At 38.2% G+C, this 27605-nt stretch overlaps 1 protein-coding gene across 1 annotated transcript in view; it reads left to right on the top strand.

Annotated features, from left to right (window-relative positions):
* The window catches only part of GNAI1 (G protein subunit alpha i1), a 102303-nt gene that overhangs the window by 18805 nt on the left and 55893 nt on the right, over positions 1-27605 (top strand). The window lies entirely within an intron of this gene.

Raw genomic sequence — 27605 nt, 5'->3', positions numbered from 1 at the left:
CCTCTTCTTAATATCTTCTGCTTCTGTTAGGTCCATACCATTTCTGTCCTTTATCGAGCCCATCTTTGCATGAAATGTTCCCTTGGTATCTCTAATTTTTTTGAAGAGATCTCTAGTCTTTCTCATTCTGTCGTTTTCCTCTATTTCTTTGCATTGATCGCTGAGGAAGGCTTTCTTATCTCTTCTTGCTATTCTTTGGAACTCTGCATTCAGATGCTGATATCTTTCCTTTTCTCCTTTGCTTTTCGCTTCTCTTCTTTTCACATCCATTTGTTAAGGCCTCCCCAGACAGCCATTTTGCTTTTTTGCATTTCTTCTCCATGGGGATGGTCTTGATCCCTGTCTCCTGTACAGTGTCTCAAACCTCCGTCCATAGTTCATCAGGCACTCTGTCAGTCCGATCTAGTCCCTTAAATCTATTTCTCAGTTCCACTGTATAATCATAAGGGATTTGATTTAGGTCATACCTGAATGGTCTAGTGGTTTCCCTACTTTCTTCAATTTAAGTCTGAATTTGGCAATAAGGAGCTCATGATCTGAGCCACAGTCAGCTCCTGGTCTTGTTTTTGCTGACTGTATAGAGCTTCTCCAAGTTTGGCTACAGAGAATATAATCAATCTGATTTCAGTGTTGACCATCTGGTGATGTCCATGTGTAGAGTCTTCTCTTGTGTTGTTGGAAGAAGGTGTTTGCTATGACCAGTGCATTCTCTTGGCAAAACTCTTATTACCCTTTGCCCTGCTTCATTCTGCATTCCAAGGCCAAATTTGCCTGTTACCCCAGGAGTTTCTTGACTTCCTACTTTTGCATTCCAGTCCCCTGTAATGAAAAGGGCATCTTTTTTGGGTATTAGTTCTAAAAGGTCTTGTAGGTATTCATAGAAGCGTTCAACGTCAGCTTATTCAGCATTACTGGTTGGGGCATAGGTTTGGATTACTGTGATATTGAATGGTTTGCCTGGAAATGAACAGAGATCATTCTGTCATTTTTGAGATTACATCCAAGTACTGCATTTCAGACTCTTGTTGACCATGATGGCTACTCCATTTCTTCTAAGGGATTCCTGCCCATAGTAGTAGATATAATGGTCATCTGAGTTAAATTCACCCATTCCAGTCCATCTTAGTTCGCTAATTCCTAAAATGTCAGCATTCACTCTTGCCATCTCCTGTTTGACCGCTTCCAATTTGCCTTGATTCATGGACCTAACATTCCAGGTTCCTATGCAATATTGCTCTTTACAGCATCGGATCTTGCTTCTATCACCAGTCACATCCACAACTGGGTATTGTTTTTGCTTTGGTTCCATCTCTTCATTCTTTCTGGAGATATTTCTCCACTGATCTCCAGTAGCATATTGGGCACCTACCTACCTGGGGAGTTCCTCTTTCAGTATCCTATCTTTTTGCGTTTTCATACTGTTCATGGGGTTCTCAAGGCAAGGATACTGAAGTGGTTTGCCATTCCCTTCTCCAGTGGACCACATTCTTTCAAACCCTTAATTAGGTTTCGAAAATTAGACAGGTCTGATCTGCCTGTCACAGCTTTTGCCTCAGGCTCTGGAGTCTCAGGTCTTTGGTGGGTGAAGACTGGGCCTCCTGCTGGCTCAGTGCTCACTCTTTTCAGGTCCAGGCGGCTGTGGTCTGAGAGGAGTGCAGGGTCACTGAGCCTGCTTCTCAGTAAAGCCAAGAGGAGGATTGTCAGACTGTTGAAGAAATATATGACATTGCTTCTGAATCCTTTATATATATCCAGTATAAGAAAATTATTTGTTGTATTTCAGACAACAAAATTGCTTTTTGTAAAGCTTTCTATCAGTGCTATTCATTGTCTCCTATGTTCTGAACTGTTAGTCTTGAGATTGATACAGTTCAGTCGCTCAGTTGTGTCCGACTCATTGCGACCCCCATGAACTGCACATGCCAGGCCTCCCTGTCTCGCACCATCTCTCAGAAGTTGCTCTTCCCTTGTGGCTCAGCTGGTAAAGAATCCTCCTGTAGTCTGGGAGACCTGGGTTCGATCCCTGGGTTGAGAAGGTCCCCTGGAGAAGGGAAAGGGTATGCACTGCAGTATTGTGGCCTGGAGAATTCCATGGACTGTATAGTCCATGGGTTCTCTAAGAGTTGGACACAACTGAGCCACTTTCGCTTTCAGCCTTCTTTATGGTTTAGAATTGTTTAAACTGTTAGACCATGTAAACTATGACTTGATATTTTATATTCACTTAGTTATATGTGCCTTCAGGATACACAACTTAAGAACTTTTAACAGAAGTAGAGAAGACTTTCTTATACAAGAAGAAAAAACATTGCAAATTGTAGTAGGCAAGATTGATTAATTCATTCATATTAACATTGATGACATATGCACTCTAAACACAGTGGGGAGAAAACATAGCATATGTTTTGTGGAAGTGCAAATTAAAACGAGACACCATCTCACACTTATTAGAATCAGGCAACACCAAATACTGAGCTGGACAACTTTCGTACACTGTCAGTGGGAGCATCAGGGCAGAACCATTTGGGGTAATGTTTTGTCCATATCTAGTAAAGATATACATCCCTCAGACCAAGGAATCCCACTCCTAAGTATGGACTCCAGAGAAAGTGTTAACACTTATATCAAGAAAAATATTTCCTGCAATATTGTTAGTAGTAAAAGCAAAATTTGGAAATACTAGAATTATTTGTATTCAATGGCACCCCACTCCAGTACTCTTGCGTGGAAAATCCTATGGACAGAGGAGCCTGGTGGGCTGCAGTCCATGGGGTCGCTAAGAGTCGGACACGACTGAGCAACTTCACTCTCACGTTTCACTTTCATGCATTGGAGAAGGAAATGGCAACCCACTCCAGTGTTCTTGTGTGGAGAATCCCAGGGACGGGGGAGCCTGGTGGGCTGCCGTCTTTGGGGGTCACACAGATTCAGACACGACTGAAGCGACTTAGCAGTAGCAGCAGCAGCAGGAGTAAATGAGCAGGAATAAATTAATAAGAGTTTATATTAAAAATGAAGTACTGTAAACAACTCTACAAATGAAATACTCAAAGAGAAAGTGGATATATCATAAATCTCAGTGCCAATGTTAAGTTACATATGCAGTTTGTAAATGATATGCTCTATGGCACACTCAGGGCTTCTCTGGTTGCTCAGCTAGCAAAGAATCCACCTGCAATGCAGGAGACCTGGGTTTGATCCTTGGGTTGGGAAGATCCCCTGGAGAATGGAACGGCTACCCACTCCAGTATTTTGGCCTGGAGGGTTCTGTGGACTCTATAGTCCATGGAGTTGCAAGAGTCAGACACGACTCAGCAACTTTCTAGTCTATGGCACAATCAAGTAAAGTTAAAAAAAAATCTTAAGAACTATACCATATGTTTATAGATACAAATGTATATAGCAAAAGTATAAAGAAATGCATGGAGAGGATAAACATCAAATTCAAAGTGCTGGTGATTCCTGAGAAGAGAGAGAGGGAATGAATGAGGGAGGGCTATCCAGGGTGCTATAGTGCTTTATGTCTCAAGCAGTGTACTGGATACACTACACAGGTGTTGATTCTCTTATTTTCCAATATGTCTGTTTGACTGAAATATTACATAAGAACACTGAAGTATTGTTACTTTTCGCTAATTCTTGTCAGTTTTGGCATCCTCATTTTTGGGTGTGTTTCACATCTGTTACTTCCCAAGCCTTGTTTGCTAATAATGTCCATTGTCTTGTTCATCATCTTTTTTGTTGTTGTTGTTGCATTTTCATGTTAAGGTGAACTGTAGTAATTTCTTCCTACCAGAACTTCCTACCTACATGCTTTCTGCCCTTCATTCTAAATTAATGCTTCTGAGTGACAGCCTTGATCCTAGCAGTAACTACTCAGAAGTACGTAGTAGTTGTGATTACTTACAGAAAATTACCATGTATATGACTTTTGTAATCAAGAACCTCTGTGGTTTGGCATCTGCCCTGCCTCTCCATATTTCCCATGATGATCCCTTGTCTCTCTCTGAACACTGCACGTGCTTTCCCCATGGATACCCTTCCTCATGCGGTTCCTCTTTCTAGGAACACCCTTCCATCCTTCCCGATTTCCAGTCCTGCCCAAGAATGTTCATGAGTAGAGAGAGTTTGGAACAACCTTCGTCCAAATTGAAATATCTGGATCCTTAATAAAGAGAAAACAATTCTTACAGATTCCTAGTACTGTTTTAAATGTATTGCAATATCACTTGATTATATATAGTTGTGCAAACATGTAATTAGGTTTAAAAAAGTCATATATTTCTTACTCCTAATTAGCTACAAAGCCAAAAAAATTACAAAACTACTTATACAATTCCCACTAACATTTATTCTGTGCTAGTTGTGTTATGAGTCAGGTGTACATTGCCTTTGCTTTTGGCATGCCTGTACTAATAGGCAAAATGCCCCAGTTCTCTTCTTCCCTTTCTCTAATTGAGTTATTCAAACCCCTCATTCCTATGGTCTCACTGTCATTGGAATAAATGCCCATTGAGGCATCATCTGTGATAGCATGAATCATAAGGCTCAGTGCTATACCCACCAAGTAACCTGATTTTGTGCATGGGGGAAACAAGGTATATTTGGAGATAAATGCAGATTCACTAATAAATAGTAAAGTGACTGCCATAGCAGATGCCACACACATCAAACATGGTCTTACTCTCAAGGAGTTTCAATTCAGTTGCTCAATCATGTCCGACTCTTTGCAGCCCCATGGACTGCAGCATGGCAGGCTTCCCTGTCCATCACTAATTCCCAGATTTCGCCCAAACTCATGTCCATTGAGTCGATGATGCCATCCACCCATCTCATCCTTTGTTGCCCACTTCTCTTCCTGCCTTCGATCTTTCCCAGCATCAGGGTCTTTTCCAGTGACTCAGTTCTTCACATCAGGTGGCCAAAGTATTGGAGCTTCAGCATCATTCCTTCCAGTGAATATTCAGGACTGATTTGACTGGTTTGATCTCCTTGTTGTCCAAGGGACTCTCCAATAGTCTTCTCCAACACCACATTTCAAAAGCATCAAAACTCAAGGAGTTTAGTGGTAACATAAAGCAAAAGGAAACATTACAGGAAGAAAAAATGCTGGAGGTGGTATTTGAACATATACAGGGAGGCACCAGGATTTCAAATTCAGAGCTGGTCACTCTTCAGTCCTTAAGCTATTAAAGGATACAAGCAAAAAAAAATTAGGTCAGTGTGTTTCATTTTGAATTGATTTCTCTAGTTCCATATTCATTTTCTTCATTCTGCTTCCATTGCTGTTGCTGCTAAGTTGCTTCAGTCGTGTCTGACTCTGTGCGGACCCCATAGACGGCAGCCCACCAGGCTCCTCTGTCCCTGGGATTTTCCAGGCAAGCAGAGCGGAGTGGGTTGTCATTTCCTTCTTCAATGCATGCATGCATGCATGCTAAGTTGCTTCAGTTATGTCCGACTCTGTGACTGTCTGGACAGCAGCCCTCCAGGCTCCTCTGTCCACAGGATTCTCCTGGCAAGAATACAGGAGTGGGTTGCCATTTCCGTCTCCCATTGGAAGGTTTAAGAGTATCTAAAATTTAAATATTAAATCTTTCACAGGAACTTTTTTTTTTTACATGAAATGTACTTCCATTGCCTCTCTTGTTTTTCACAGACCTATTCCCTTCAGTTTTCTAGAACTAAGGAAGGTGATGATAACGCCATGTTACAAAGTAGGAAATAGAGGCTTAGAGTTGTATGTAATTTGCCCAAGGATAGACAGCTGCTGAGTGGCCAGGCTGGGCCTTTTATATACATCTCTTGATTAAATTCCAGGTTCTTAACTCTCTTGGTATACTGCCTGATCAGTACTTTCTTAAGCTTAAATCTGGAGTAATCTACTTTTCTGTTGTTTCATGTAGGTTTTTTTTTGCATTTGTGAAATTAAAGGGTGTATTAGGGTGAAAGGGCTTGGTACAGAATAGGCATTTTCTAAATATTGGTTGAATAAATTAACAGTTGTGTCTTATGTTGAAAGAGCAATAATTTAAAACACCAATATTAGCTGATGCATAATGAGATGTTTTAGCTAGATGTTTTTTAAAGGGAAACTGAATATGTTAAAATCGTTCAATGTTAGGTCTGAGAAATCAGCTTCAGAATCTAATCTGAGGTTAGTGTAGATTTAATACCATCTCTTCCATCTCCAGATCTAGGGCTGAAGTATTTCAAATGAGACATGAAATTTATTGTTTAAAAAAATAGTAAAACTGAATATCCTGAATCTTTGAAGAAAGAGTTAATTATACTTGAAAGTGAAAGTGAAGTCGCTCAGTCGTGTCCGACTCTTTGTGACCCCACGGACTGTAGCCTATCAGGCTCCTCTACCCTTGGGATTTTCCAGGCAAGAGTGCCATTTCCTTCTCCAGGGGATCTTCCCGACCCAGGAATTGAACCTGGGTCTCCCGCATTGCAGGCAGACACTTTACCGTCTGAGCCACCAGGGAAGCCTGTAATTATACTTACTATACTATATTTGGCCCTCAGTGTGGCTCAGATGGTAAAGCGTCTGCCCGCAATGTGGCAGACCTGGGTTCAATTCCTGTGTTGGGGAGATCCCCTGGAGAAGGAAATGGCAACCCCTCCAGTATTCTTGCCTGGAAAATCCCATGGATGGAGGAGCCTGGTAGGCTACAGTCCATGGGGTCGCAAAGTTGACACGACTAAGCGACTTCACTTTCCGCTGTATTTACCATAGGAAAAGATTATGGACTATTTGATTTTAGAACAGCTGTTTTCTATATCAGTGACTTTCCCATTAACCAAGGTAACTAAAATACAAAATTTTAAAGATAATGCCACAATGTAAAAATAACCCTCTCAATGACAAACTGATAATGATGGAAACTGAGGACAGATTAAATTAATCAAGCTTGTCAGGTCTAATATACACTTCATGAAAAGTCAAAATATTTTCTTTAACTTTGAATTCTTTTTTCTTTGACATAGGCATAATAAGACAGTTTTATATTTTTGGTTTAAGGGTTTGGTTGTAAAATGTATGTCTTAAAATTGGTAAGCGTAATTAATGCTTATATTTTTCTAACTTTGTAAGTATATTTGAACACTGGTATGTCTAATTATCAAATTGGAATTAAAACATTTCCATTTCTACAGGTGCTTTTGCTCTGATTCACCATAGGAAAAATATGAGATTTTAAGTCAGAGATTAGAAAGTTATCCTATTAATAAGATAGGATGCTTATTCCTTCAGGAATGCTAAAATACTGTAAATATATAAAGAAGTGTTTCTGGTGATCTTATCTGAGGGGTCATTTTAATTGTCTGAAATACGGCCATAGATACTTTACGCAGTTCAGTTCAGTTCAGTTGCTCAGTTGTGTCCAACTCTTTACCACCCCATGAACCACAGCATGCCAGGCCTTCCTGTCCGTCACCAACTCCCAGAGTTTACCCAAACTCATGTCCATTGAGTCGGTGATGCCATCCAGCCATCTCATCCTCTGTCATCCCCTTCTCTTCCTGTCTTCAATCTTTCCCAGCATCAGGGTCTTTTCCAGTGAGTCAGCTCTTCGCATCAGGTGGCCAAAGGATTGGAGTTTCAGCTTCAACATCAGTCTTTCCAATGAACACCCAGGACTGATCACCTTCAGAATGGACTGGTTGGATCTCCTTGCAGTCCAAGGGACTCTCAAGAGTCTTCTCCAACACCACAGTTCAAAAGCATCAATTCTTTGGCGCTCAGCTTCCTTTATAGTCCAACTCTCACATCCATACATGACCACAGGAAAAACATTAGCCTGACTAGATGGACCTTTGTTGGCAAAGTAATGTCTCTGCTTTTTAATATGCTGTCTAGATTGGATATAACTTTCCTTCCAAGGAGTAAGTGTCTTTTAATTTCATGGCTGCAATCACCATCTGCAGTGATTTTGGAGCCCCCCAAAATAAAGTCATCCACTGTTTCCATTGTTTCCCCATCTATTTCCCAAGAAGTGATGGGACCAGATGCCATCATCTTCGTTTTCTGAATGTAGAAATTTAAGCCAACTTTTTCACTCTCCACTTTCACTTTCATCAAGAGGTTTTTTAGTTCCTCTTCACTTTTCTGCCATAAGGGTGATGTCATCTGCATATCTGAGGTGATTGATATTTGTCCCAGCAATCTTGATTCCAGCTTGTGCTTCTTCCAGCCCAGCATTTCTCATGATGTACTCTGCATAGAAGTTAAATAAGCAGGGTGACAATATACAGCCTTGACGTCCTCCTTTTCCTATTTGGAACCAGTCTGTTGTTCCATGTCCACTTCTAACTGTTGCTTCCTGACCTGCATACAGATTTCTCAAGAGGCAGGTGGTCTGGTATTCCCATCTCTTGAAGAATTTTCCACAGTTTATTGTGATCCACATAGTCAAAGGCTTTGGTATAGTCAATAAAGCAGAAATAGATGTTTTTCTGGAACTCTCTTGCTTTTCGATGATCCAGCGGATGTTGGCAATTTGATTTCTGGTTCTGCCTTTTCTAAAACCAGCTTGAACATCTGGAAGTTCACAGTTCACCTATTGCTGAAGCCTGGCTTGGAGAATTTTAAGCATTACCTTACTAGCGTGTGAGATGAGTGCAATTGCGTGGTAGTTTGAGCATTCTTTGGCATTGCCTTTCTTTGAGATTGGAATGAAAACTGACCTTTTCCAGTCCTGTGGCCACTGCTGAGTTTTCCAAATTTGCTGGCAGATTGAGTGCAGCACTTTCATGGTTGACAACACATTTCAGTTATATAATTTTTAAGGTTATTTTCTTTGTTATAGTAAAGCAAATCGTTGGTGCATTTTATATTTAAGAGAAAACTATAAAATATCTCTTGATAATGGTGTTTTCTGCAAGTTGGAAGAATTTAGAAAGATTTCAATTATTGTAACTAGAACTTTGGCTTCCGGAATAGCTTTCTGGGCTGCGTTCCAAAATTATAGGTGGAGTCTAATTGTGAAAGACTTGGACTTGTTTATTAGGTTATAGATATAATATTTTTAAAGTAGATTATTTTTATAAAATATTGTTTCATCTTTAATTAGATATACTGCTGTAGAAGAAATACCTATTATATATTATGGGGAAAATTAAATAACATGCCAGTTATTCTTTATTTTGTCTTAGCCTGCCTTTGAATTCATTTTTAAGTGCATCGTCTATAAATGTTGTATTTCTAACTAAAGTGTAGAGATTTTTTAAAATTACTGACTTAGTGGGATTATACAACATTTGTTTTATTGAGCTTTTCTTAGTAAAAGGAAAAGTTTAATGTTTTTAATAGAATCTCATTAACTTGAATAAGGACAAATGATTCTGAGAGTTGATATTAAACGAATACATGGGTTGTTTTGTATTTTTAATATTTTAATCATAATTGAATTGCTTTTTCCTGCATAAAAAAGGAAATAAAATTTTCTTTGCTAGTATTATGAATTTCAGGTAATTTCTAATTCTATATTTCTATCAGATAATACCAGTATATAGCATAAGAATGATGTTCTTTTGGTATATAGCAGATCTATAATAGTTGGACTTCATTGATTTCAGAATGTATTTTTTGGTGTGTGTTTTTTTTTTGTTCTGAAATAAAATGATTTTGTCAAGGTTAAACAAAAACTCATATGTGCTTACATTCCTTAAATATATTTTATGTAGTCTAGTGTTCAAGACTTTGCACTCTTAGTCATTAAGGTGTCAAAGTCAGCGAGTAGGCTGGTGTCTTTATTATTAAAGATCAGTGATTATAATTGAGGTTTTGAAATTTTAAGTAGCAATGGCATTCCAGAAAGAATGATAACAGAGTTGTTCAGCTAGATGTTTAAGAGAATGAAATCCAGTGTGTCACTGAGCAGACTATTAGAAAGTGAATGTACAGATGAGCAGGCAAGTTTGCCTGTCTTCCAGATGACATTAAGATCAGAGCTGTTGGAGCAGGCCTGAGTTGTGGAGGGCACCATGCTTCTTTGCATAATTCTTCCGAACACTTTTCCCCTGTCTTAAATATGCTGTATTCACTAAGCACTTACTGTGGGCTTGTCGTATGCCATGCATCCTCTTGGAGGCATGCTGGAAGCAGTAAAAGAAAATGAGGCAAGAGAAGGCTCTTGTACCCTGGATCTAGTGGTAAGACGTTTAAGACTGGATCTAGAGGTGAGAGATTTAAGATGCTCTTTTAGGTGAAACAAACCCCCAAGTATACTTTTTTAAAAGGAGGGCTTTTGAGTACAGAAATGAAATCATTTCTTTCAAATGGCAAAGCTTTTAATGAGGTTCACGTGCTAAATAAGCATACTAATACTTAACAGTGTTTCTAGACATTTCATTAAACTTTTCTTTCCCAAAGAGCGACCTTCAGATAAAAAGTCACAGTGAAAAGGGCAAAGCACTGTATTCTCAGGAGATTCCAAGCTACTCTTGCCAGCCTAAGGATATCCATCCTTTTCAAATTCCTCCAAGTCCACCCTGAGATTTGTGCTGCTGCTGCTGCTGCTAAGTCACTTCCGTCGTGTCCGACTCTGTGCAACCCCATAGACGGCAGCCCACTAGGCTCCGCCGTCCCTGGGATTCTCCAGGCAAAAACACTGGAGTGGGTTGCCATTTCCTTCTCCAATGCATGAAAGTGAAAAGTGAAAGTGAAGTCGCTCAGTCGTCTCCGACTGTTAGCGACCCCATGGACTGCAGCCCACCAGGCTCCTCCGTCCATGGGATTTTCCAGGAAAGAGCACTGGAGTGGGGCGCCACTGCCTTCTCCGTGAGATTTGTGAGGGAGACTCAAATCCCTCGTGTCTCTTTTCTTGGCTTCTGCATGAACTCCGTTGTTTTCCAGTGTTCTGGCTACAGCTCACAGTGGTGATTTCTTCTAAGGCTGTTGAGATCAGAGATATCCTAGTTTTTGCCGTGTCTCATTGCTCACGCAGACACACTGGGACTCTTGGTGCCCCGGCTTGAGTTTGCTTGTCTGTCTCGTGGTCTCTCCAGATTTCTTGTGGTGGTTCCCGTGTCAGGTTGAGAGCACTGTCCTTGGCCCCAGCTGCTGGCGCAGGTTCCGGAGCCTTGTGCTTGCACAGTCCCATGGAGAGTTTTGTGAAACACTTCTGTTTAGGTTTGACTTGCTCGTTGATTGCAGTGCCCTTGTACAGGCATAGCTGTCTGACATCATGCTAAGAACCATAGCTCTGAGGCGCCATCGTTCTTTGTTCTTGAGCCAGTCTGTGTGGATTGACTGCTCACCACCCCCAGCCCCCAATTTCTTTCGATATAGTGTCTTCTAGTGTCTAGAAAAGCCTTAAATCCTAGGTGACCACAGCTCAAGTTCAAGAAATACACTCGGTGGGTGGTTCTTAGCAGACACTTGAGATGTTTCTATTTACTGCCTTCTTTTTCAGCAAACTGTTTTCACATTTTGAATTATGCTTTGCTTCCCATTTGGGTGGCAGAGAATCTTTAGCCGTAGTTGTCTCCAGGTCGATTTTTTCCACTTCACTTTTCTATGATGAAAGATCCTAGTTTTCAAGCAGGCAGAATTCAGTTTCCATCTTAACATCAGCACTTTAACTGTTGGAGTGACTATGATGCATTTCTACATTTCTGGGAAGCTTAATCTCCTCATCTGTGAACTTGTAAGAAAATATCTGTCTTACAGGGTTTGTTGTGAAGTTTAGATATATATCAGGGGCTGTGCACATGCTGAATGCTTATTATGTGGTAGGTAATGTTGACCTTCCTGGCTTGGTTGGATCATTCATTAACCATCAGTAAATAAATGAATCTTTCCTGTTACTTTGCTTCATAGATCTGTGCTTAACAGGCAGCTCTACTGCAAATCAGTTCTCTGCAGCCTCTCTGGAAAATGACTGCTTCTTTTTAAATGATCTCACCAATCACCCCAAAAGTGACTTATATGTTGTTTATTGGTAGCTCACTGCAGACAGTTTTCCTTTAAAATGTGAGGGGAAACATTGGGACTGTTTGCACATGATGTAAGCATGTGACAGTCAGCAGAGTCTAGATTAAAACGCAACTGCTCACAGAGCCCGGCATTTCTGCAGTTCTCTGGACCACAGTCTGGTTATTTTTACAGATGGGAGGAAGCAACCAGGTGATCTTTGAAGAGCTTCTCCATGTTAAAACAATCTGTTACTCTCTAAGACAAGATCTGTTATGCTCAACTTTGTATTTTAGGCTAGAGGTTTCCACATAAGTAAGATGTATTCTGATATTCCTATCCTGGAATAAGTAGATATCCAGGATAAACCTAATACAAGTCAGAGTTTGGAAATAGATCCAACAGCTTCCAGCCCTTTTGGTTGTGGCCTTTGATGATTTTCATTAAGTTTTAAAAATAGATAGTACTTATGATATCCATTTGCAAATCAGAGAGTTAATTTCAAGTTATTTGCCAATGTATTATTTGTAGTGATTTTACCAGTTAAGGAAGAATATTATCTTGAATTGTTATAGCATATTATATTCTTGAGAGCAATGTGAAAATCTGTTAAAGAGGATATTTTGATAAAACAATTTGAGTGTTTTCTAAAGAAGGCAGTAATTAATATTTTTTATATTCCTTCCATTTTGTGGTTGTGTAGTCGCCAAGTCATGTCCAGCTCTTTGCCACCCATGGACTACAGCACACCAGGCTTCCCTGCCCCTCACCATCTCCCGGAGTTCGCTCAAGTTCCTATCTCCTTCCATTTAGTAATACTGTTTCTCAGGAAAAAAAAAATGATAGCTGACATCATAGTTGATATTTTATGGTTTATTTTGCAATAGTTTTCTGAATTTCCATAAATCAAGTAGAATGGTTTCTTAGTTCTCATTACCTCTAAGAAGTACTGAGTTAGTCTTTAATATGCTTATGTTCATTGTGTATATCCTTAAAGTAGGTATGGTAAGCACCTTATTATACTGTACAGCTTGGTATTCACAGAACGCCTATTGGCATTCTTCATATTAGTGTTCCAAGGATAGTTTGTGAGAAACTCAGTCTTGTATAATTCTTAGCAGTTTATGAAGTACTGTTCATGATTACCTCCTTTGATTTTCACGACTCTGTTAGGTATTGTTTTACTAGTCAGATGTATGAGTATTGGAGAAACTATGGCTATATTACAAAGGCGCATGTTTACTTAGCTGGAGATTTTATATTGAGAAGGAAATTTGATCTTAACCCAGCAATGGTGTGTTGTTTTAAGAAGTATTTGCGAAGTTAATTCAGTACAGCTTTGGTGATTAAAGGGAAATATATTAGAAGACATTGATTTAGGGAATGAGAGTTTAAGAATGTCAACTATTTACCACTGGGCGTGCGAGTGAAATTTTCCACTCCTTAATTATGTTTGTGTCAATAAGAAAGAATTTCTTTCAATGTTGTACGTTTTTAAAAGTACATTATCCCTCATGCTGGAAAAGATTAAAGGCACGAGGAGAAGGGGATGGCAGAGGATGAGATGGTTGGATGGCATCACCAATTCAATGGGTGTGAACTTGGGCAAACTCTGGGAGATGGTGAAGGTCAGGAAAGGCTGGCATGCTGCAGACCATGTGATCACAAAGCATCAGACACGACTGAGCAACTGAACAGCAGCGGTGGCTCTGTAATATAAACTCCTTGGATTCTTATTAACTTAAAATTTAAAGTACGTGTTAATCTCTAATGTTATTGTTTGCTAAGGCTGCCTGTGTTTGTTTCTAAAGTGGGAGCCCCACAATCGAAACCATTGGATCATAGACTGATAGGAAGTTGTGTTGAAAGAGATTTTCTGTGTCCCTTAGTCCATCCTTCTCTTCTAAAAGCTGAAATGATCCCTGCACCATTCCTTCTGGATCATGGAATCATATAGCACGATTGATAATCACTGGAAAGATGCTCAGTTTTATTTATTAGCAGATGCTTATATATTGCTTAGCATTTTCCAGACAGTGTTCCAAGGGACCCATAAATATCAGCTTATTTCATTAATTGTTATCGAGTGTCTGCTAATATGCCAGGTACTTTGCTTGGTTTTTTGAGTTATTTTATTAAATTTTACAGCAGCTGACTGAAAATTTGTATTATTATACACATTTTATAGATGAGACAGATACTCTTCTCATGCATCTCAAACTGAGACGACACACCTGAATACCAAGGTTAATACCAAAGACAGGAAAAGAACTCTGCTACCTCTTCTGGAATTGGTTTTTTTGATACCCAAGCAGAATCAGCAGAAATCTCTTCAGTTTCATGTTTTCCAGGAGGATTTGCTCATGGAGCTCCCATGTCAATAGCAACAGCAAATCTCTGCTCTTGAAAAGAAACCCTTCTTGGGTTGAAGGGATGCTTTGAACAGTTCCTTGAGGTTAGGGGAGAGATGTTTAAGGTGCCTGGGAGAAATAATAAATGGTCCTCGTTCAGCCACAGACATTAGCTGTGGCTGTGCATGATGGTGGGTTTTGAGAAAGCATGTGAGAGTAGAATGGAAGAGGGTTGGGGTGACTTCCAGGGAGGAGAAACAGGGGAAGGAAGAATGGGTGTGTGGGGGCAATATTGTTAGGTTCTGGAATGCATTGTGTGATACAAATTTTATCCCTTGTCTCCCCACAGATTCTTTATTGAACCCTTTAAAAATAACATGTGGACCTGGGTTTGTTTTTTAGTCCAAGTACTAACTGCAGTTTCGTGGGGAAACTCAGAGCTGACTTGCTGAGATGACCCGAGGGAGGCTGACACCCCTAAGTTCCAGGCTTGTCTGTGGTCCCTGTATATATTTCCCTCTGGCAGTATACGTGTCACTTCTCTTTTATGTAGCATCTGAAAGGGTTTTAGATGATTAAAGGAGAGAATGGCCCCTTCCCCCAAACCTCCCACTCTTTTGTATAAGTTAAATAATTTAAGCTCTGTAATCCTTCTGTAAGCATTATTCTCAGACACCTTAGCATCAGTAGCCCTGCTGTAGGTAGGCCCACACCTGTTTGCAAACTCCACATACATCTATACAATGGCAAGGACTTAGACACTGCTTGATCTCTGCACGTCCTCTAGTAGTATGTTCTGTTTAGAGTAGATTCTCCGTCACTGTTTGGTGTTTAGCAAACTTCTCTTTACTCTTGGCATGTTAATTATATCCCACTGAAATTCATTACATAACTAGTTAACTCAAACCAGTAACATACATTTGAAAAATTGAAATTTTGAGTCTACGTTCTGTTTCCTACATCCATTTTAACATATGGGAAAACAATTTGTCCTTGCCCTTTATTACTGAATTTTGAGATACTAAGAGATGCTGGTATTCCTTCTATTTTTTTCCTCCTATCTCATGATTAAAGAATAAGTTTTATAACTAATTATTCACAGATAGTAATTCATTAAACCCATTATTTAAATAGATACCAGATACACACCCACCTAAACTAGAGCTTAGCATTGTTTTCTTGTATTGAGCACAAGGATATTATGGGATATCTGTTAAAGCCTTTCTGAAACTAAGCTACTTTTGGGCTCATGTGTAGTCATGCCTTTTTCTCGTCTAATAATCTCATCAAAATAGTACTGACCTTTTTTAGTGAACCTGTAGCTACTTCCTCATGCCAGGGATTTCTGTTCTAAATGCTTACAATTTACTTTTTGTAAGTTGTCTTCAAAGTTGTCAGCAGTTTATTCCAGGCTTACCTAATTTCTTATTTCTTTTCTTCTCTAGCCTTCATGATGTCTCAACTTTCATTTGATGACTTTACAAAGATACCCGCAATTGGAGAAGCAAGAATGATGGCTTACTAACAGTGGGTTGACATTTTAGAGCATGAGAAACCACCCACTTCCTCCCTTGGCCTTTTATGAGGAATGGAGAGAGATCAAAGAGAAGGATTTATAACAGATCAGAAAATAAAGTCTAATGAGAAAAAGCTAAAGATGGCATATTTGTGTCCCCCCCACCCCAAAAAAGAAAGCTAAAGACTTTACATGTAGTGTGATGGCCAGCTGCTTTGCACATTCCACGAAGACCATACAAAAGGAAATGGACTTAAGCAGGATTATTCAAGGTTTTATATTGAGTATAAATAGAGGTTTGACTCTAAATATTGTTCATCTCTGGGGTGACTTTTTAAAGGAAGTAGGATATTTTCCCTCCCTTCTAATGTCTAAAAATAACAGATTTTCATCTCTCAGTAATGGTGTAGCCTTGTAGTGCTCCCCAAGGCTAACAGAGATACTAGGTGACCTTTACAAATCCTTTCTGGCCCAGTGATTCTGTCTTTTCACAAATCTCACCTCACATCTACAGATCTGATGCCTTAGAGTCACTCCAGTTCTTTCTCTTTCTGTCATTTAAAATGCTGTGAACATTCCTTCATGAAGCTGCTAATGGAAAAGTGACTAGGCAGTTTAGTGTGCTGTTCTGTATAAAAATAAAACTCAATATGTTTATGTAAAATATAAATGCTTCCTATAATGTTTTGGTAATTTAAATGGCAAGTGATATGATTAATTGTTTTTAATGATGGTCTTTGCTTTTCAGTTCACCCTAAGAGTTTTGGCTGAAGATTTTTTCTGTCTATTGTGAAACTGAATATGCTAGCATTTATTTTTACTTGATATTTCAGATATTTCATTACTAGGTAGTTCTTTTAGCTAAACTATTTTATAACTGGGGGTGTTTTTCACTGTAGTACTTCTTAGAAACTAGATTACTCTTAAGCTGGTCATGTTATCTATCTCAGAAGAACAAATGCTGTTTGGGAACATCAGTTCTTAATTTTCTCTGTTTTGGAAATAAAGTTAATTACAGATATAATCAAAATAACAAAGTTCAATCTGTAAGTTATTTCCATAACAGTTATTGCATCTTTTATACAGGAGATGCCATCCTGTTTGACCTTCATTACTTTTTCCTTCATTGAGAATTAGAGGCAGAGAAGGTTGTTGTTCAGTCGCTCAGTCATGTCGGAGCCTTTGCGACCCCATGAACTGCAGCATGCCAGGCTTCCCTGTCCTTCACCATCTCCTGGAGCTTGCTCAGGCTCAGTGTCCATTGAGTGGGTGATGCCGTCCAACCATCTCATCCTCTGTCGTCCCCTTCTCCTCCCACCTTCAGTCTTTCCCAGCCTCAGGGTTTTTTCCAATGAGTCAGTTCTTCACATCAGTTGGCCCAAGTATGGGAGCGTCAACTTCAGCATCAGTCCTTCCAGTGAATATTCAGGGTTGATTTCCTTTAGGATGAACTGGTTTGATCTTGCTGTCCAAGGGACCCTCAAGAGTCTTTTCCAACCAGTTTGAAAGCATCAATTCTTTAGTGCTCAACCTTCTTTATGGTCCAACTCTCACCTCCACATGACTACTGGAAAAACCATAGCTTTGACCATATAGACCTTTGTCAGCAGAGTGATGTCTCTGCTTTTTAATATGCTGTCTTGGTTTATCATAGCAGAGAAGGTAGATTAACATAGAATCTTTGACTTTTGGATCTCTACTTGCAAGGGGTGTGACCTTGGGCAATTAGTGTAATCCAGGTTAAGCTTCAGTTTTAGTATTTATTATATAATATAGTAATGACTTATAGTAATGGTCATGCTTATTAAGACAGAAAAAATTAATGCAAAATGCTTAGTATAGTGCTTATCACATAGTAACAATTATAAAGGTAGCTATTTTCATACATTAACAGAAACAAATGCAGTTTGCTTACTGCTGTTCACTAGGCATTATGCTGGGTACTGAACAGATAAGAATGAAAATATTTTTTTAAAGGGTGCTATTTAGATCATTTTCCTGTGTGCAAAATAACATCAATACATTGCTGTTGTAAATAATCATTAAGTTAGTAGTAATACATTTGGCATTTGCTTGACTCTAAGTGATTGCTTGTAGAGCACTGTTGGAGGAAGTGAAGTCTCACAGTTAATTCTGTTGTGAATATTTGCATATTGATATTAATTTAGTATTCTGAGTTGACTTTATGATTACTCTGATTGAGTGCCCATTTTAATATTGTTGCTTTAACTATAATAATTTAGTTTTAGTCTTTTCAAACTATACGGGAGTTTTGAGCAATTATATATATATATATATATTTATAAAATTATTTTAAGTCTCATTTTTGCTCCCCCTATTTTTAATGTCAGTGTTTGGGGATAGAAATGGATCTTCTTCTACACATAGTGCTCTGTAAAATATATACCTGTGGTTTTTAAAAGTGACTTGGTACAGTTGTCATCATTGAGGTCTATCACCTGGGGCATTATGTTGCCTGTGAAAGCCTTTCTAGGACATTTGGTCCTATTTAAAACATCCGTGAGTGTATCGGGCCCATGCCAAGTAGTTTTGGACAGGGCCAAATTTCAAGGACGTTTTGGTGTGGATAAAATGTCTCATGGACATTTTAGACAGGACCAGATGTCTGCCAGTCCTGAGAGCTTGACGAGGTGGTTGGTTAACATCATTATAAACAACAACCATTGAGAATGAGTGGGTTAATGACTTGCTGTTTCCTGGGGTTTGGTAACTTAAACTCACCTTAGAACTATTGCTAGTTTCATAGACTTTTTGAAGTCAGAAAGAAACTTGGGGTTAACTCTTGTCCAGCCTTCAGCTAGTGTAAGAATGACCTGTATCATTCTGCATCCCTGACTGATGGGCATCCTGCCTTTGAGCACTGCTCCTGGATGGGTGGAACAAAAGAAGGTCTTTCTTGCAGTGTTTGGTGTTCTGGGGAAAACAGACACTTACAATGTCAACAACGGACGGCAAGAGTCATGTGGACTTAGCTTTTCTTTTCTGTACTTCAGAATGGAGGTTAGTGTTGTGAACTGAAGGGAAAGTGTCTGAGAAAGGAAAAGTGGTCCATATTTTACTTGTTCTAGATCAACGCTTCTCATCCTTATCAGGCCCAGTGGCCCCTTTTGTAGAAGAAAAAATTTTAACGTGCCCTCTAATATTTCAAAACAAGATTGGTAGATAAAAATAACCTATAATTATAGACATATTAAAAAGCAATCAGTGTAACACTTTGGGCTTCCCTTGTGATTCAGCTGGTAAAGAATCCACCTGCAGTGCAGGAGACCTGGGTTCCATCCCTGGTTGGGAAGATCCCCTGGAGAAGGGAAAGGCTACCCACTCCAGTATTCTGGCCTGGAGAATTCCATGGACTGTATAGTCCATGGTGTCTTAAAGAGTCAGGCATGACTGAGTGACTTTCACACTATAACAGTTTAACTACAATGTATTATGAGAAATAAGGCAATTTATGTTTTTCCATTTATGACTCAACCACAACTATAAGTCATTATAAAACTCAGATGCTTGTTCTGTGTATGGAATCTGTGTAGTTTGCTACACATGCAGACTACAGCATGTGTTCTACTGAGAATGTGATTGTCAGAAATGGAGCTCAGCTTTCTTAAAATGTCTAAATGATAAGAACATATTTACCCCATTTTTGCAGCAGTTGCATTCCCGGAAAAATCCAGCGAATACTAAAACTGTGCAAAAAGGCCTTTGTGTTTATATGAGAAATGGGGTTAGTTTCTAGACTTAGATCATGAACTTTTTTTTTTTTGAATGATAGGGATCTCCAAAGGATCATTTGAAAATTGTACAGCACACAAGACCAGTGCCTCATTGATAGGATTGTTTTGTATATTGCAGTAAACCACCCAGCCACCCCAACAACCAAAAATGCTCTCATAAATTTCCTTTACACTGCTCATGAGGCTGTACCATCTCTCTTGAGAATCACTGCCCTGTGTTGATTCCAGTAGAACTTGACCAGCACCTTGAAGCCCAGGGAACTTCCTTAGGTCAAAAATTTATATAAACCTGTGCCTGTGAAATGTCTTGGTAGAAATCTTTAGTCATAACTTGCTAGATTTTATTTTTAAATTACTGTGAAATTTATTATAAACAAGCCCCCCCACCCCATGCATACTAAAGCCATACCTAGAACATCATCAGTTCAGTTCAGTCGCTCAGTCGTGTCCAGCTCTTTGCAACCCCATGGACTGCAGCATGCCAGGCCTCCCTGTCCATCACCAGCTCCCGGAGTCCACCCAAACTCATGTCCATTGAGTCGGTGATGCCACCCAACTGTCTCATCCTCTGTCGTCCCCTTCTCCTGCTTTCAATCTTTCCCAGCATCAGGGTCTTTTCCAGTGAGTCAGCTCTTAGCATCAGATGGCCAAAGGATTGGAGTTTCAGCTTCAACATCAGTCCTTCCAGTGAATATTCAGGACTGATTTCCTTTAGGATGGACTGGTTATATCTCCTTGCTGTCCAAGGGACTCTCAAGAGTCTTCTCCAACACCAGCTTTCAAAAGCATCAATTCTTTAGCTCTTAGCAAGCTTCTTTTCTTTTTTTATATCATTCCAAGCTGATACTCTGTGCTTATTAAACAATAGCTCCACAGTCTTAGACCTTAGCAATAATTGTTCTGCTTTCTATCTCTATGAGTTTTGCCTATTCTGTATACCTTGTATAATGGAATCGCAGAATACTTGTATTCTCTTTGCGGCTTATTTCTGGCTTAGCATAATGTCTTCAAGGTCTACCTACTTTGTTCCCCGCACAAAATTTCCTTCCTTTTTAAGACTGAATAATATTCCATTGTTTGTATATACTACAGTTTATTCATTCATTAATACACATTTCAGCTGTTGATGCCTTTTAACTACTGTAAATAATACTGCTGTGAACATGGCTGTATAAATATCGCTTTGAGTTGCTGCTTACAGTTCTTTTGGGTATATACTCAGAAGTGGAATTGCTGGATCATATGGTAATTCTGTTTTTTTAATTTTCATTTTTTAGAATTAACATTTCTGTTTTTAAATTTTCAACTGCCATACCATTTTCCATAGTGGCTACACCATTTCACATTACCATCGAATGTGTTCACGGGTTCTGATTTCCCCACATCCTACCCCAAACTTGTTATTTATAGGTTCTTGTTTGTTTTTTGACAAGTAGTCTCCTAATGGTTGGTATCTTATAGCTGTTTTGATTTGCCTTTTCCTAAAAATTAGTGAGGTTGAGTGTGTTTTCATGTGCCTTTTGGCCATTTGTATATCTTCTTTGGAGAAAAGTCTATTCAAGTCCTTTTTTTCAGTTTTTAATTGGGTTATTAACAAGATAAATATCTTGTGAAGTCGTAGGAGTTTTCTGTATGTATTCTGGATGTTCATCTTTTATCAGATATTTAATCTGAAAATATTTTCTCTCCTATTCTTTGAGTTGCCTTTTCATTTTCTTTTTAGTCTTTAAATGCACAAATTTTAAAGTTTGATGAAGTCCCATTTAGCTGTTTCTTCTTTTGTTACTTGAACTTTTGGAATCATATCCAAGAAATCATTGTCAAATCCAATATCATGAAATTTTCTCCTATGTTTTCTTCTAAGAGTTTTATCCCTTATGTTTAGACCTTTTATCCATTTTGACTTAACTTTTTTTTGTATGGTGCAGGGTAAGGATCCAACTTCATTCTTTTACATGTGGATTTCTACTTTACTAGGTTTTCAACATTTTACTTTCAAAATTGTTGTTTATAATTTTAGCTGTCTTATATTATACAGTCTTGATCTTTCACATAAAACTTTTTTTGCATTTTTTAAAACAATCTGTTTATTTTCTAATTTATGTTATACAGTTATTTTTATTCTTAAATATGAGCATGTTTTGTTTCTTCAGTTTTTGCAATTATTTAGCTTTGTCCTCTTTTCAGTCTTTATTATTTTTAACCCGGGTATGCCTTAATCTCTTTTTGCACTTGCCTGCTTGATACATTATTTATTTGGTTTGAGTGCTATTTTTCCATTTTTATTATAAAGTGATATTTGATTATTAGAAAATAATTTATTAAAATATATAAATTATAAAATGAAAAAGCATTTCATTATCCTTGCCTCAAGAGGTAATAAAATTTCATGTATATTCTTCTAGATACTGATTGTATATGTGTATATTCCAACACACATATTTAATCTGTTCATACACTCTTGTAGCCTGTTTTTTCCCACATAACATATCCTGAACATTTTTCTATGTTGACTCATATAAAGCTATCACATTTTAATGCTTTTATAAAAATACTTTTGTATGTCTATCATGATGTGTTAAATCAGCTTCCTATTACTGGTCGCTTAGGTTGACTATACTCTTCATATTGTTAAAAAATGTATAAATATGCTTAGGACAGATCTCTAAAAAGGATTGTATGGTTTGGACTAGGGTACGTATTAAGGCTTTTGAAATGTATTATCTGTTGTCCTCTGAAAGGTGGTAACCATTGTACTTTCAGGAATAGTATGACAGTATACTCACTTGCACACCATTTCTTATACCATATTGATTTAGCTAAAAATATTTCATTACTTTTCTTTTTAGTGATCAGTGAGGTTGGCTGTCTTTTTGTGTTTATAGGGCTTATATATTTCCTCTGTTGCCAGTTCTTGTGCTTCATTTTTTATTTCTTTATTGTTGCTTACTTTGTATTAGTGTATTGGTTTCATCTTGTCTAGTTTAAGAATTTTAAATAGTAGTTTTCTCATTACCCTTTTTCTGTAGTTATTTTCCTGATTCTTTTAGTTTTGACTATGTTGTTGTCTGTCGGAATTTTTAAAATTATGATTTTCCTCTTTTTAAGTATTCCTGGATTTAAGAGGAGGAGCAAGAATCATGACTTAACAGTGGTAATTTTAGGATGATTCCACATCCTGCCCTACGTCTGGCACTAGGGGTGGCCTTTCCCATCCCCTTGCTCCTGTAGGAGCTTTCTGAAGAGCTCTCCTTAATGAAGTTCTAAAATGACTGTTTGAGTGGCCTAAAAGCTTTTAACTTTTGCAAATCTGGAGACTTAAAGGTTAAAATTTCTTCCTCAGGGAATATTTTGCTAGTTCTGCATTCAGGCTAAAGTCGCAGAAATACATCATTCTCTCATAACAAACACCACTAGTCTGCTAGGTATGAAATCTTTGGACTTCTCCTTTAGGTAAAATCACTAGTCTTTCAGCAAATTGTGTAGTCAGAAAGTCTACATGACAGAAGAGGAGATATAACAAAGGTGCCATTTAGAAAAAGTTTGGTCTTCTGGGAGCAAAGAAACAAGCATTAGTCGAGGTTCAAGACAGTTTCATAGGAAGGAGGTAAATGGAATGTTTGTAATCTTTTTAAATAATCTGTTTAAAAAACTTGTTATTGAACTACAGTTTATTTACAGCGTTACAGTAACTAGCACAGTCAGTCAGTTATATATATACATGCATTCACTCTTTTTTAGATTTTTTTCTCATATAGACCATTACAGAGTATTGAGGAGAGTTCCCTGTGCGATACAGTAGGTCCTTATTAGGTCTCTATTTTATAGTAGCATATATGTCAATCAGTCTCCCAATTTACCTCCTTCCTTGCTTTCCCCTGAGTAGCCATAAGTTGCTACTAAAATATTCTTAAAACGATCTTTTTAATTATAGTCTATCAAATTTTCACTAACTTTTGAAACATCTTTATTGAGATATAATTCCCCCACCAAACAATTTGCCCTTAAAGGGTACAATTCAATGTTTTTTAGTATAGTCACATTGTAGTGCAGCCATTACTGTAATGAATTTTAGAGCATTTTCATAACCTCCCAAAAAACACCCTGTATCCCTGACCAGTTGCCTCCTATTTCCTCTAAACCCCACACCCCCATCCCTGGCCTTAAACAACCACTAATCTGCTTCTGTCTCTATGGATTTGACCTTTCTGGGCATTTACTGTGAATAGAATCAAATGCTGTGTGGTCTTTCTGTTGACCTCTCTCACTTCACATGACGTTTGTAGCTTCTATTAGTACTTCATTGCTTAAATGGCCAAATAATATTCCATTGTATTGATTTGCCACATTTTGTTGATCTCTTCAGTAGTTGATGGATACTTGGGTTGTTTCCATTTTGGGGCTATTATGAATAATGCTGCTTTGACCACTGATTACAATTTTTTGCATGGACATGTTTCATTTCTCTTGGTTAAATACTTAGGAGTAGAAATATTGACTCAAATGGTAACTTCCACTTAGTTTTTTGAACTTCTGAGGATTCCAATTTATTCACACACTTAGCAACACTTGTTACTATCTCACCTTTTGGTTCTAGCCCTCCTGGTATATGTGAAGTAGTATCGTCTTATGGTTTTGATTTGCATTTCCCAGATGACTACTGATGTTGAGTATCTTTACATGTTTATTAACTCCTATTTAACTTTTAAAGTTTAAGTATACTAAATCCCTAATGGAAACTCTAATCTGGCATTTACTCCATTAGAGAGAATGAATCAAGACATATGTTTCATTAATTATCCGATACACATATTTTGGAAGATCGCTGGAGAAGGGAGAGGCTACATACTCCAGTATTCTTGGGCTTCCCACGTGGCTCAGCTGGTAAAGAATCTGCCTGCAATGTGGGAGACCTGGGTTCAATCCCTGTGTTGGGGAGATCCCCTGGAGAAGGGAAAGGCTATCCACTCCAGTATTCTGGCCTGGAGAATTCCATGGACTGTATAGTTCATGGGGTCGCAAAGAGCTGGACATGACTGAGCGACTTTCACTTCACACATTTTTCACGTTTAACATACTGAAATCAGCACATGCACATCTTACAGTAAGTATAATCTGGCTTATAGTAAAGACAACTTGAAAAAGAAAACCCAGTTGGCATTTAAGAAGTTTACTGAGGCTTCTGGTACCATAGTCCTAGAGCAACTGATTCATCTAAAAATTAAAGGGTTCTCAGATTAGGACTTAGTACTAATAATTCCTTCTCTTACAGATCCCCAGACTAAATTTTTAAGTAACTTGGGATGTGAGGTCTCTTTGCCTCCACAGTTCTTTTCTGGTTAGCTCACTGATACTTGCCAACCTATTTTATCATGTCCCCACCAATCATGAGGGATTTGATGCATTATTTATCCTTATTTTTAATAGATTGTTTTCCTTATTTCCTTATAAAATTATTGGCTATTTACTGAAGAATTTTGTTTATTACTTATAAATTTAAGTCTCTGTGTTTCAGTTTACATGGAGTACAGGAATTTAGTTAAAGCTGTTTCATCACTGATCAGTTTTAGATTCACTTTTGTTTGGTGAAGAGAGTTGATAAGAAAAAGCAAAGGCTTGTGTTTTATTGATCCCTATAGGACTTTGACCCAGTACAGAAACTGGCTATGGCCAGAATGTATGAATTCAGCATAGTCTTTTTTTTATTATTGTTTGTATGAAACCTACAGTTTAACATGACTGTATACAGCAAGGTAGTACAAGTAGTTTTGATGATTTCTAGTAGTGTTGTCTAGAGTTCTGTACTGCCCCATTCCTTCCACCACCCCTTTTATTGTGGTTAAAGTACCTAAAATGAGATCTGCTGTCTTAACAAAATGTCAAGTGTACAGTATTGTTAACCATGGAAAATCAGAAGGTGCCTCATTTCTTTTTAACGTATCTTAATGATGTAAAATGACGTCTAACAAAACTATATATATGACTCCTGCTAAAATGAACTCCCTCAGTCGATAAAAAATCTGCCTGTAGTGCAGGAGACTCAGATTGGATCTCTGGGTCAGGAAGATCCCCTGGAGAAGGAAATGGCAACCCACTCCAGTATCCTTGCCTGGAAAATCCCATGAAGAGAGGAGCCTGGAGGGCTACAGTCCATGGGGTCGCAAGAGTCAGACACGACTCAGTGGCTAAACCATAGCATAGAGAACTGAGGAGAGTAACAATCTTATTCACAGATTCTGGCATCAGTTTGTTAATAGCTTATTCCTTGTACTGAGGGTTGCTTCTGTGTAATTTCAGTTATTGATCCTAATTCAGCCTTCTTGAGTGTCGCACAGTGTAGCTTCCCTTCCTGTGTAGGGTCTCAAGCTGTTTAGCATACATCCTGCTTTCTCCTAGTCTTTTTTCTAAACATTCCTCCCTCCCTCAGCCTTTCCTCAAATGAAGTAGTTTAGAGTCCTCTGTACCTCCTCTCTGGACATAATTCTGTTTTATCTGTGTTCTTCCTAGAACTGTGTCTAGAGGACATTTTAGACATTATGGGACCAGTGAAAAATATATTAGGGTTGTAGTTCCTAGGAATTACATACTTGTAGACGTTTTGTTTTATAGTAACTTTCTACTGTCATTTTCTTCCTCTCATTAATTTAGTTCTTCCACTGACATACTAGGTACATTAGCTTGTTAAGATCCATTAGTAGCAGTTATATTTTAAGTAAACCATCTGCATGTATTTATTAATCACCCCTCTAAGTAGCCCTTCCTCCCCACACGATCTGAAGTGTTTCCTGCCACCTGCTCCTCCCCCTCATGAGACGAGGACACGCAACTCTTACTCCCAGTCATTCTGTTCTCAGTACCGAGTTGTACCTGCCAGACAGCAAGTACTTCATACTTTTTGAATGAAAGAAAATATGTTGAAATTGTTCATTTTCTTGACTGTCTCCTTTGATTCTAGATACAACTTTTATAGAGTCAGGACCTGTGATTTATTCAACGTTGACTTGGTTGTGTAATGTGATCCTTGACACACAGATGCTGGAATTCTGGCTGAGTAGATTCGATAGATTATTTTGAAGACTTCCATGGCTAGAGAATGCTTGGAGGTATATATGAAAGAGGTGAGACTGGAATACCTGTGGGTCCAAATTCTAGCATCCTTGGAATGTCATGCTCAGTTTGTGTTAAAGAACTGATACACATTTAAACATTTTAGAAGAATGGTTGTGGGAGGATTATAAAAATTAGAAGATAAAGGTAATTAAGTTCTGAATTTGTTGACACGCAGGGGAAAATTTCCTTTGTAGAAGTTCTCTGTATTGATAGGATCAGAATTTACCAGTCTTGAGGGTAAAAAAATATATATACTTTTGTAAAATAACTTAAATATTCTTTTTTAGTTGAAACATAAGTATAATTCTGTTTAGCAATCTTTTGATGTACAATTTTGATCCCTTTTTTAGGGGAATATGATTCACTGATGATATAGTTCATAGTTGCCTGTTTTGCATAGTTAAAATGAACCCCTTATTTCCAGTTTCTTTCCTTTTTTTCAACTAAAGATACTTGCAAAGGAATCTGAGTGAAGAATCCTTAGATTTTTTTTTTCCTCCTCTCTGTTGAAGAGTTTCTCACATTGATCTAATTCAGTGGCCATTTTTAGCAGCTTGCTTTATTGCGTTTTTCCAAGGCATCCAACTTAGTTTTTAGAAGGAAACCAAAGCAGATAAAAAACAAAACACAACCCATTTATTTTATATATTAATATACTGACTGGCATAATGTTTCATTAAAAATTTTTTTTTAATTCAAATATGAAACAGACAGCACGGGAAAGAAAAGAATAGGCCTATGGGATAAGCAAAAATTTCTGGTTATTCTCCATTAGCCGCTATCCCTTGATAGGACACATTGCCACACAGATAGTGATGATTATATTTCCCAGCTTGACTAGCATGAAACTAGAAAGATAAATTCTGCTCGTGGGGATATGAAGGGAAATAAGCTACAGCTTTGGGGTTGTCCCCTTAAAGGGAAAGCACATTCCCTCCACTTCCTCTACTTGTTGT

Source organism: Budorcas taxicolor, chromosome 4, assembly GCF_023091745.1.
Source record: "Budorcas taxicolor isolate Tak-1 chromosome 4, Takin1.1, whole genome shotgun sequence".
NCBI classification, from domain to species: Eukaryota; Metazoa; Chordata; class Mammalia; order Artiodactyla; family Bovidae; genus Budorcas; species Budorcas taxicolor.
The sequence above is the reverse complement of the archived record's forward strand: the minus strand, read 5'-3'. Positions and strand labels throughout refer to the sequence as shown.